The 12,766-nt window shown below is 43.2% G+C and overlaps 1 protein-coding gene across 1 annotated transcript in view; it reads left to right on the forward strand.

Moving 5' to 3' along the window:
* Window positions 1-12,766, forward strand: part of ABL1 (ABL proto-oncogene 1, non-receptor tyrosine kinase) — a 178,930-nt gene that overhangs the window by 11,739 nt on the left and 154,425 nt on the right. The window lies entirely within an intron of this gene.

Below are 12,766 nucleotides of genomic sequence, written 5' to 3' on the forward strand. Positions count from 1 at the left end.
GCAAGTTCCGCCTCCCGGCTTCATGCCATTCTTCCACCTCAGCCTCCCCAGCAGCTGGGACTATAGGCACACGCCACCATGCCCGGCTAATTTTTTGTATTTTTAGTAGAGACAGGATTTCACTGTGTTAGCCAGGATGGTCTCGATCTCCTGACCTTGTGAGCCGCCCGCCTCGGCCTCCCAAAGTGCTGTGTGCACTATCACACCTGGCTAATTAAAATAAACATTTTTATAGAGACAGAGTCTTGCTATGGTGTCCAAGCTGGTCTTGAACTTCTGGGCTCAGGGGATACTCCTGCTTCAACCTCCCAAAGTATTAAGATTACAGGATTGAGCCCCCTTGTGCGACCTGATTTTTAAGCAATTTAAAAAATATATATAATATGCATACAGAAAGGGGCACAAATTGTAAATGTACAGCTTGATGCATGATCACAAAATGAATCCTCCGTGTTCCACTATCTTGCTCAAGAAGTAGAAAATTATGAGCCCACGCCAGAAAACCTTGTGCCCTCTTCCAGTTTCACTCCTGCCTTCCTCCTCCTCAGTCTTACGTTTTAGCACCATCGATTAGTTTCCCCTGTTTTTGTTTGTAATATTCCCTTGTTATCCTTTTAATGTCTGTAGGGTCTGTGGTGATACACTTTTTCCGTTCCTCATATTCGTAATTTGTGTTTTTTCTCTCTTTCTCTGTCACACACACCTTTTCAGTTAGTTTTGCTGAAGGTTTACCAATTTTATTAATCTTTTCAAAAAAATTTGTTAACTTTCTCAGTTGTTTTCCATTTTGTTGGTTTCTGCTCTTTATTTTCTTTCTTTTACTTAAAATTTTTTTGGTTTGTTTTTAGAGATGGAGTCTCACTATGTTGCCCAGGATGGTCTCCTGGCTTCAAGCGATCCTCCTGCCTTGGCCTCCCAAGGTGCTGGGATTATAGCATGAGCCACTTGCACCCAGCCTACTTTGGGTTTAATTTGTTCTTTTTTTCTGGCTTCTTAAAGTAGAAATTTAGATTGATTTCAAACCTTGGTTGTCCAACATAAGCATTTAAAGCTGTGTATTTCCTTCTAAACACTGTGTTAGCTCTGTCACATAAGTTTTCATGTGTCATTATCAAAGTGTTTGATTTCCAAATATTTGGAAATTCTAGATATCTTGGTTTCTGACTTAATTTCATTGTGGTCAGAGAACATTCTCTGTAAAATTTCAGTCTTCTGACATTTACTGAGACTAATTTTATGGCCCAGCATATAACCTGTCTTAGCGAATGTTCCATTTGTACTTCAAAAGAGTATGTGTTGTTGCGTGTAGTTTTCTATAAATCAAGTTGTTTCATGCTTTTGTTTAACATCTTCTATATTCTTACTTTTTATTTTTTACATATTTCATCTATAGCTTTGCTGAAGTTTTTTGGGGGCGGTATCTCTTTTTTACTGAGAGTGATGCTGAAGATCAACAGCTATAATGATATATTCGTTTATTTTTTCCTTTAATTCTATCACTTCTTTTAGTCTTAAAAGCATTTATTTGGCTGGGCGCAGTGGCTCACACCTGTAATCCCAACACTTTGGGAGGCTGAGCGGGTGAATCACAAGGTCAGGAGTTCAAGACCAGCCTGGGCCAAGATGATGAAACCCTGCCTCTACTAAAAATGCAAAAATTAGCTGGGCGCGGTGGCAGGTGCCTGTAATCCCAGCTACTTGGGAGGCTGAGGCAGGAGAATCGCTTGAACCTGGCAGGTGGAGTTGCAGTGAGCCGAGATAGTGCCATTGCACTCCAGCCTGGGCAACAGAGTGAGACTAAGCATTTATTAGCAAACAGGAAAGACTGAAAAAGAACAAGAGAACTAAGCATGTAACTCAAGAAGCCAGAGAACCAAAGTAATCCCACAGTACACAGAAGAGAATAATAAAAATAAAAACAAATTAAGAATGGAAATGATCAATAAAACCAAAAGCTAACTTTGAAAAATAGTATTGATCTAGGCACGCTTCTGGTAAGACTAAGGAAGAAAAAGAAAAGGTACAATATTTAGAAAATAAACAATATTTAGACTGAAAATGTAACTGTAAATATTCTGTCAGTTTTTGCCTCTTGTTTTGTTTGTTTTTTTGGAGACAAGATCTCTGTCACTCAGGCTGGAGTGCAGTGGCAATCATAGCTCACTGCAACCTCCGTCTCCCAGGCTCAAACTGTTCTCCCACCTGAACCTCCTGAGTAGCTGGGACTGTGGGCGTGTGCCACCACGTCCAGCTGATTTTTTTTTTTTTTTGGTAGAGATGGGGTTTCACCAGGTTACCCAGGCTGGTCTTGAACTCCTGGGCTCAAGCAGTCTGCCCTTCTAGGCCTCCCAAAGTGCTGGGATTACAGGTGTGAGCCACTGTGCCTGGCTGGTGTTTTTTTTTTTTTTTTTTTTTTGAGACGGAGTCTCACTTTGTTGCCCAGGCCTGGAGTGCAGTGGAGTGATCTCTGCTCACTACAAGCTCCGCCTCCTGGGTTCACGCCATTCTCCTCCTTCAGCCTCCCAAGTAGGTGGGACTACAGGTGCCCACCACCACGCCCAGCTAATTTTTTTGTATTTTTTTTTTTAGTAGAGATGGGGTTTCACCGTGTTAGCCAGGATGGTCTCAATCTCCTGATCTGGTGATATGCCTGCCTTGGCCTCCTAAAGTGCTGGGATTATAGGCGTGAGCCACGGTGCCCGGCCTGGTTTTTTTGGTTTTTTTGTTTTTTGTTTTATAGTTTGTGTTTTTCTGCTGAGATTCACCATGTTTTCATTCATTAGGCCTATCTTTTCCTCTAGATCCTGGAAGATATTTGTAATAAAGACCGTATCTGCTAATTTAAATATCTGAGTCATCTTGGGGTGTGTTTTTATTTATTGCTTTTTCTGCATATTATAAGTCAGATTTTCCTGCATTTTTGCATGTTAAATAATTTTGATTGTATGCCAGACATGTGGGTGTTATATTGTAGGAATTCTCAAATCTTCTTATCTTTCTTTAAGTTTTCATTTTGTTTTGACAAATAGTTAGGTTACTGTAGTTACTTAAATTACTGTGAGTTATACTGGTTGTTAAGTTCGTTTGACCCTGCCAGGTTTGGTTTTATGCTTTGTTAGTATGGATTTATCCTCGGTCCAGACACCCGGCCCTTACAATAGAGGGTACTCTTTAGACTTAATGATTGGCCTTTTTGGGATCAAAACAAAATGACAAGTGCTCAGCAAAGTCTCTCCACCCTGGATGAACTGGTACTTGAATGTCTTCCAGCACTGTGAAACCTCTCTGTCTGTGCAGTTCTCAGCCTCACAGCCACTGCTGTCTGCTAAACTTTATAGAATCTGGAAGCCATGGACCCATAGGATGCCTCCCACCATCTTCTGCCTACCTCTGTGTTCTGTTACCCCACCCCGCCCTCATCTCTCAGATTTCTTGCCATACAAATTCTACCTGCCTCAGCATCCTCAAATCCAAGTCTTTTTTTTTTTTTTTTTTTTGAGGCGGAGTTTCGCTCTCTCGCCCAGGCTGGAGTGCAGTGGCCGGATCTCAGCTCACTGCAAGCTCCGCCTCCCGGGTTCACGCCATTCTCCTGCCTCGAGACTCCCGAGTAGCTGGGACTACAGGCGCCCGCCACCTCGCCCGGCTAGATTTTTTGTATTTTTTTTTAGTAGAGACGGGGTTTCACCGGGTTAGCCAGGATGGTCTTGATCTCCTGACCTTGTGATCCGCCCGTCTCGGCCTCCCAAAGTGCTGGGATTACAGGCTTGAGCCACCGCGCCCGGCCAAATCCAAGTCTTTGCTTCCTCAGTTCACAGAGATGGCTGCTATCAGTTTAGGTTTCATCTCCCTGCACTGTGTTTGGGAAGGTGCCCCAGGCAGGAAGTTGGAGGCAACGTGCAACTTACCTTACGTTTTTCTCTTTCCTCAAGGGTCACAGCCTATCGTCTAATGCCTGAAAACAGTCGTCTCAAATATTTTATTCAGTCGTACAGTTGCTTAGGACAAAAGGATGTCTAATACCACTTTTCCTGCATTATGGACAGAAGCAGAATTTCAATTCTGCATATTCTTTTTTTTTTTTTTTGAGACAGAGTCTCACTCTGTCGCCCAGGCTGGAGTGCAGTGGCATGATCTCGGCTCACTGCAACCTCCGCCTCCTGGGTTCAAGAGATTCTCCTGCCTCAGCCTCCTGTGTAGCTGGGACTGCAGGCATGCACCACCACGCCAGGCTATTTTTTGTTTTGTATTTTTAGTAGATGGGGTTTCATCATGTTGGCCAGACGGGTCTTGAACTTCTGACCTCAAGTGATCCACCTGTCTCAGCCCCCCAAAGTGCTGGGATTACAGGCGTGAGCTACGGCGCCCCGCCAGACTTTTTTACAATTTTTTTTTTGAAACGGAGTTTCGCCCTTGTTGCCCAGGCTGGAGTGCAGTGGCGCAATCTTGGCTCACCTGCAACCTCCATCTCCTGGGTTCAAGTGATTCCCCTGCCTCAGCCTCCCCTTTAGCTAGGATTACGGGCATGTGCCACCATACGGAGCTCATTTTGTGTTTGTAGTAGAGATGGGGTTTCTCCATGTTGGTCAGGCTGGTCTCAAACTCCTGACCTCAGGTGATCTGCCTGCCTCAGCCTCCCAAAGTGCTGGGATTACAGGCGTGAGCCACCACGCCCAGCCTCCGGCCAGAGTTTTAAATGTGAGCCTTGCAGGTAGTTGTGCAGTATTATCTCCCAGCCTTAATTTGCCCTTCTTTGATGACTCATGAGGGTAAGCACCTTTTCATATGTTTACTGGCCATTTGGAATATATGTGTACTTATGTATCTCTTGCTAGTTCACCTCTTTTGTCCATTTTTCTATTTATGTTTGTTCCTCATTGATTTTTAGGAGTTATTTATATATTCTCTCCTTTTTTTTTTCTTCTTTGTTTGAGGCAGAGTCTCATTCCATTGCCCAGGCTGGAGTGCAGTGGCATAGTCTCAGCTCACTGCAACCTTGACCTCCTGGGCTCAAGCAGTCCTCCAACTTCATCCTCCTGTGTAGCTGGGACTATAGGTGTGCGCCACCACTTCTGGTTAATTTTGGTATTTTTTTGTAGAGTTGGGGTTTTACTGTGTCACCCAGGCTGTTCTTGAACTCCTGAGCTCAAGCCATCGGCCCACCTTGGCCTCCCAAAGTGCTGGGATTATGCCAAAAGGCATGAGCTGCTACCCCGTGCCTACTCTGTGTTCTCTCAATACAGGTCCTTCATTGAATGTATTTATTATGACTATCTTCTTACACTTTGTGGTTCGCCTTTTCACTCTATTTATATAATTATAGCCTTTGTGCTTTTTCACTCTCTTTTTTTTTTTTTTTTTTAAGACGGGGTCTTGCTGTGTCACTCAGGCTGGATTACAGTGGTGGGATCTCGGCCCACTGCAACCTCCGCCTCCTGGGTTCAAGAGATTCTCCTGCCTCAGTCCCCTGAGTAGCTGGGATTACAGGTGCCCACCACCACGCCCAGCTAGCTTTTGTATTTTTAGTAGAAAAGGGGTTTCACCATGTTGGCCAGGCTGGTTTTGAACTCTTAACCTCAGGTGATTCGCCCACCTTGGCCTCCCAAAATGCTGGGATTACAGACATGAGCCACTGCACCGGGCTGCTTTCTCACTCTCTTAGTGGTGTCTTTGATAAACCTTAATTTTGACTTAGTCTAATTTAATCTTTTATGGTTAGTACTTTTTTTGTGGTCTGTGTAAGAAATCTTTGTGTCTACCCTAAGGTCACAAAGAAGTTTCACTCTTTTACATCTTATGTTTATAGTTCGCCTGGAATTGTTTTTTCTGTGATGGGTGAAGGTTCATTTTTTCCTTCATATTGACCTAGCTCTTTAATTGAAAAGAACATCTGCTGCTGTGTAAATCAGATATACATGTAGGTGTAGATCTGCCGGGGAAGTCCTTACCGTTAATTTGTTGCCTTTGTCTGTCCCTGCACCAGTATTACAATGTATTACTGAGCTTTAAAATCAATCTTAATGCCTGGTAGAATAGGCCTCCTGTTTTGTTCTTCAATATTGTCTTGGCTTGCTCCTTTGTATTCCATATACATTTTAGAGTGGGTTTTATCAGCTTCCATACCCAATCAGAAATACCCTTAAGGATTTTCTTCTCTGATTGCACTAAATCTATAGGTTTCTTTGATCCTAGAAATGAATAATAGAATATAAAAAATTCTTACTGATGAAAGAATGCCATTTCGAGAGACTTTTTTTTTTTTTCTGTTAATGATAAAGGCTAAATGATTCTTGTCAACTGTTTCAGATTTTCAACTTTCAAAATACCTGCTGCTGCTTTCCAATTCGCCTTTCTCTGTTCTTTTTTTTTTTTTTTTTCCCAATTGTTCTTTGACACTCAGTACTTGTCTCTTGATAGTGGAGACTATGTTTATATATTTTCATGGATCGAACAGTATTTTTTTTAACAGACTAGCTACTCAGTGAGTACGCAGTTGAATCTACTTGTTTGGCAGGTTCAGGCATTGAACAAGTACTCGGTGCCTGTTCTGTATCAGGTACTGTGTCAGTCTGGTGTAATAGAGCCAGGAACAACATAGCCAACAAAAGGCTCTTTGTGTTAATTTATATTCCTGAGGACCACCATTGGCCATCTGCTTGGAAGAATGGTTATGGCTTGAATAAACAGTGTAGAGTGGGTCCAGGGAACCAGCTGAGGAAAGGGGACATTTACTCAACCTGATCTTCTTTGTTAAGCAGTAGAGAGATCCCTGGTGGAGCCAGCAGTACCCTTTATCTATAATAGCTTGGTTTTCATCTTTTTTTATGCCAGTAGCTGCTTGTGACCTCTCCCCAAATCTGGTGGACTCATTTTCTCTGTGTATTTAATTTTTCTCCTGGAAGTGACTAACAGCTGCTTCTTAAGTCCTCATTTCTTTCTTCAGGTTTCCGATGCTGCCATAATTTGTTCTATCCACTTGGGATGCTGCTGTAGTGGGAATATTGTTCCTGTTACCATCTTCAGGTTACGAACCTTTTCCCCAGCTTGTGGTCAAATCCCAGGGGTCTGATGGATCCCACTCATTTTAGGATGTGTATGTGAAGCTAACGTTACAGGCACAGGTGTTTTGTGTGTGTGTGTGTGATTTTTTTTTTTTTTTACTGTGTCCATCTGTTCTTAGAGGAGCAAAGGCTAGCATGATCTTTAAACTCCTCCTTTAAGAGTACTGAATTTCTGCCAGGAGCGTGACTTGTTTCTCAAGTGTCACTAGGTTAATTGGTATTAGCAATGAGGGATGAAATTGGGAAATCTTAAAAAGTAGAGAAATTCCTTCAGATTTTATTCTTGAGAGGTAGAAAACAAGAAATAGAGAAATAGAATTGCTAAACAGAGAAGGGGAGGGGTTTGTTGTTTTTTTTTTTTGAGACGGAGTCTCCCTCTGTCGCCTGGGCTGGAGTGCAGTGGCGGGATCTCAGCTCACTGCAAGCTCCACCTCCTGGGTTTACGCCATTCTCCTGCCTCAGCCTCCCAAGTAGCTGGGACTACAGGCGCCCGCCACCTCGCCCGGCTAGTTTTTTGTATTTTTTTAGTAGAGATGGGGTTTCACCGTGTTAGCCAGGATGGTCTCGATCTCCTGACCTCGTGGTCCGCCCGTCTTGGCCTCCCAAAGTGCTGGGATTACAGGCTTGAGCCACCACGCCCGGCCGGGGAGTGTTTTTTAATAGAGATATTTTTATATGAGAATAAGAGGATGGGGCCGTAATCTGAGGATGCCTGTCTTGGTTGCTCTTTGGCTTAGTTGGGTCTTGGGTTGGTTTACTTCTTGTATAGATCGTGAGTTACTAGGGGCTGGATTTACAGTAATATCTAAACTGATTGGAACCTTCACTTTTGAATAGAGTTTAGTTTTGGCATATTCACTTTTAGAGAAAGGAAGGCAGCCAACCCAGTATGAAGAGTTTAGTCAAAACAAACAGCTCCCAGATTTGCCCTGGTAGTGAATAGATTCAGTATAAATGTTTGCAGTTTCTACTTCTTCAGTATCATATAGTAATTTATTGTTTTATTGATGATTCTGCAGCATCCTAGGTTGCAAAGAGTGTCTCTTGTGGATGTGTAAAGTTAAAAAAATTTTCTTTTCTTGTAGCAGGGTCTCGGTATTGCTCAGGATGGTCTTGAATTCCTGGGCTTAGGTGATTCTCCTGCCTCTGCCTCCCAGGTAGCTGTGAGTACAGGCATGCACCACTGTGCCTGGCTGTAAAGCACTTTCATATACTTTTTTTGGGAGGTCTATGGTATAGGTAGGATAGTCATTATTCCTTCCTTTCAGTAAGAAATCTTGTGCTTCAGGGTAGTAGTGTTTTTAGGGTTACATTGCTGAATAGTTTTAGAACTGTGGTTGAAATCAAGTGTCTCTTGACAGCTTGAGTGTTTTTCAATAGGAAACATTACTTTTTGAAGATAGACTGTATCAAAAAGTGAAAACATTACTTTTTGAAGATGCAGTTTGGAAACATTTGCATCATTGAAATGAGTGGGGTCTAGTTTTAGAATTTAATCAAAGTTTTAATTTTTTCACAATTTTGAGGTATGTTTTTAATACTCAATTGAATATTCTTATTCTTTTTTTTTTTTTTTTTTTTTTGAGACAGAGTCTCCCTCTGTCACCCAGGCTGGAGTGCAGTGGCACAATCTTGGCTCACTTCAATCTCTGTCTGCCAGGTTTGAGCAATTCTCCTGCCTCAGCCTCCTGAGTAATGGGATCACAGGCGTATGCCACCAAGCCTGGCTAATTTTTGTATTTTTAGTAGAAACAGAGTTTAGCCATATTGGCTATGTTGGTCTTGAACTCCTGGCCTCAAGTGATCTACCCGCCTCAGCCTCCCAAAGTGCTGCGATTATAGTTGTGAGCCACTGCGCCCAGCCTCTATTGAATATTCTTACCCTTTGGTAGTTGGGTGTTTTGGTGTGTAACAAACATACTTTATATATGCTCTTATGATTTATAATTTTATACTGTTACGAAATTTTATAATTATAAAATTATTTATAATTTTAAAAATCTATATATTGTCCTGCAAGCTTTGTGGCAGTTTTAAGATTTATTTTAAAATTAAATTGAACATTTTTTTGTTTTGTTTTTTTGAGATACAGCCTTGCTCTGTTGCCCAGGCTGGAGTGCAATGGCGCGATCTCGGCTTACCGCAACCTCTGCCACCTGGGTTCAAGCGATTCTCCTGCCTCAGCCATTCGAGTAGGTGGGATTACAGGCACCCGAAACCACATCTGGCTAGTTTTTGTATTTTTAGTAGAGACCGAGTTTCACCATGTTGGCCAGGCTGGTTTTGAACTCCTGACCTCAGGTGATCCGCCTGTCTTGGCCTCCCAAGGTGCTGGGATTACAGGTGTGAGTCACTGTGCTCAGCCTAAATTGAACACTTTTGAATAGATAATACATTTTCTAATTTAAACTACAAAACTACAATACAAATGTGCATTTTCCGAAGCTTGCTTACATCTCTGCCACTCTATCCTTTTCCTTCTCCTACTCCTCTGGAAAGCATTTTTTGTATATTATTTTTTTTTTATCCTTCCAGTGTTCTTTTTTGCAAATATAAGCAAATATGTATTTATTACACAAAAGATAGCATACAGTGTATACTGTTCTGTACCTTCTTTTTTGTTTTTCCCTTAATAGATCCTCAGGATCTCCCCATATTGGAATATGTATATCTTCCTTCTTTTTATGGCTGCATTGAATTCCACTATCTTAGAAGTATCATTGGTTTTCCAACCAGCTCCCTTTCTGGAGTTTTGGAGTGTTTGCAGTCTTTAGCTATTATAAACAGTGCTTCAGGGATAACCTTATAGCTGTGGGAGAGATTCCTAAAAGTCGGGGCACTGGGCTAAAGGATACCTGCATTTGTCATTTCTGTTAGCAGATGGATTCTACTTAGTAGGTAGCTACCATTTTGTGTATGTCTGTGTGTATATATATGTATATATGTGTGTGTGTGTGCACGCATATATGTGTGTGTGTGTGTGTGTATATATATATATATATTTTTTTAAGAAGGGTCTGGCTCTGTTACATAGGCTGGAGTGTAGTGGCATGACCTTGGCTCACTGTGGCCTCAGTCCTCAGGGCTTAAGTGATACTCCTGCCTCAGCCTCTCTAGTAGCTGGAATTATAGATGTATGCCACTATGCCTGGCTGTTTATTGTGTTTTTTGTAGAGATGGGGTTTTGCCATGTTGCTCAGGCTGGTCTTAAACTCCTGGACTCAAGTGCTTCCTTGGCCTTCCAGAGTGCTGGGATAATAAGCATGAGCCACCACACCTGGCCTGTGTTAATATAGAGTAATAGAGATCTATATTGGTAGATATTTCCACATTTTCTTGCATAGACATTATTCTAGTTTACAGTCCCACCGCTGGTAATACAGAGGGTGCCTTCATCCCCAAAGCCTAGCTAAGGGAGTGTATTGTCAAACTTCGGGACTTTTTCCAATCTGATATGTGAGTAATAGTATTTTAGTATGGTTTTAAATGGTAGCTTCCCTGTGAGTGCAGTTGAACATTCTTTTTTTTGTTTTGTTTTTTTGAGACGGAGTTTCGCTCTTGTTGCCCGGGGTGGAGTGCAGTGGTGTGATCTCAGCTCACTGCAACCTCAGCCTCCCAGGTTCAAGCGATTCATCTACCTCAGCCTCCCAGGTAGCTGGATTACAGACATGTGTCACCACACCTGGCTAATTTTGTATTTTTTTTTTTTTTTTTGAGACGGAGTCTTGCTCTGTCACCCAGGCTGGAGTGCAGTGGCCGGATCTCAGCTCACTGCAAGCTTCTCCTCTCGGGTTCACGCCATTCTCCTGCCTCAGCCTCCCGAGTAGCTGGGACTACAGGCGCCCGCCACCTCGCCCAGCTAGTTTTTTGTATTTTTAGTAGAGACGGGGTTTCTCCATGTTGGCCAGGCTGGTCTCGAACTCCCGACCTCAGGTGATCCACCCACCTCAGCCTCCCAAAGTGCTGGGATTATACGTGTGAGCTACTGTGCCCGACCAGTTGAATAACATGTTTAAGGGAGACATATACTTACCTTTCTGTGAACCATCTCACCAGGTTCTTTGTGTGGTAGATGTTTAAACAGGAAACTACGTAGCGCCTAGTTGGTTGCCTACATAGAATCCACTACCCTGTCTATGCCCCTTCACTGTCCAGGCATGTCACAAGGAGCTACCCTATCCCCAGCTCCAGGATATCCTACCCTATCTCCAGCTCCTCCATAGGATACCCTATCCTATCCTCCAGCCTGCTGAGTAGGTGCTTTTCAGCCCTGCTTGTATAATAGAATCTCCTCAGGAGCTTGAAAAGACTGTTTCCAGGTCTACCCCCACGGATCAATTTAATTGGTCTGGGGAGGGGCCTGAATATCAGTTTTTTGTTTTTAGTTTTTTAGTAAGGAGAGGCTTTATTGAAAAGGATTTTTCTTTTTTTTATTTTTATTTTTTATTTTGAGACAAAGTCTCGCTCTGTCGCCCAGGCTGGAGTGCAGTGACATGATCTCTGCTCATTGCAAGCTCTGCCTCCCCGATTCATGCCATTCTCCTGCCTCAGCCTCCCCAGTAGCTGGGACTACAGGCGCCCGCCACCACGCCTGGCTAATTTTAAAAATTTTTAATAGAGACGGGATTTTACCATGTTAGCCAGGATGGTCTCAATCTCCTGACCTCGTGATCCGCTCACCTCGGCCTCCCAAAGTGCTGGAATTACAGGCGTGAGCCACCATGCCCGGCCCGAAAAGGATTTTTCAAGGGGGAGAAAGGACTGTTGAAATAGGGAAGACACTCTGACCATAAGGAGGTGTGCAAGCATCTTCTTTTTCAAAAAATGTTTTCCATTTTAAAAGTTTTTAAAATTTTTATTTTATTTATTTTGAGATGAAGTCTCACTTGGTCTCCCAGGCTGGAGTGCAGTGGCGTCATCTCAGCTCACTGCAACCTCTGCCTCTGGAGTTCAAGTGATTCTCCTGCCTCAGCCTCCCAAGTAGCTGGGACTACAGGTGTACGCCACCAAACCCAGCTAATTTTTGTATTTTTTGTAGAGACGGGGTTTCACCATGTTGGCCAGGCTGGTGTCGAACTCCTGACCTGAGGTGATCCACCCGCCTTGGCCTCCCAAAGTGCTGGGATTACAGGTGTGAGCCACCGCGCCCAGCCACCTGGACATGTTTAAAGAACCCAGTACCTCAGGTTTAAGGAGCTTTTATGTTTGGTCCAGACTATGTTTCAGGGAAGCCACAAGGCAGAGTTTAAAGCCTGCTGAGCACCAAACTGGTTCTTGGTGCTAGCATGACTGAGACTAGTGAAAAAGTCATGTTGAGGCATCCGCTCAGTTCCAGTGTCTTCCTTTACATCTGCTTGTGCCTACTGTTTGCCACCTTTGCCAGTGTATTAAAACAGCCTCTGTCTCAGAACAGTGTCTTTTTTTTTTTTTTTTTGAGACAGAGTCTCACTCTGTTGCCTAGGCCAGAGTACAGTGGCGCTATCTCGGCTCACTGCAACCTGCACTTCCCAGATTCAAGAGATCCTCCTGCCTCAGCCTTGCTGAGTAGCTAGGATTACAGACGTGTGCCACCACACCCAGCTAATTTTTTGCATTTTTAGTAGAGATGAGGTTTCACCATATTGGTCAGGCTGGTCTCAAATTCCTGACCTCGTGATCTGCCCGCCTCCGCCTCCCAAAGTGCTGGGATTACAGGCGTGAGCCACTGC

This window comes from Chlorocebus sabaeus, chromosome 12, assembly GCF_047675955.1.
Source record: "Chlorocebus sabaeus isolate Y175 chromosome 12, mChlSab1.0.hap1, whole genome shotgun sequence".
NCBI lineage: Eukaryota > Metazoa > Chordata > Mammalia > Primates > Cercopithecidae > Chlorocebus > Chlorocebus sabaeus.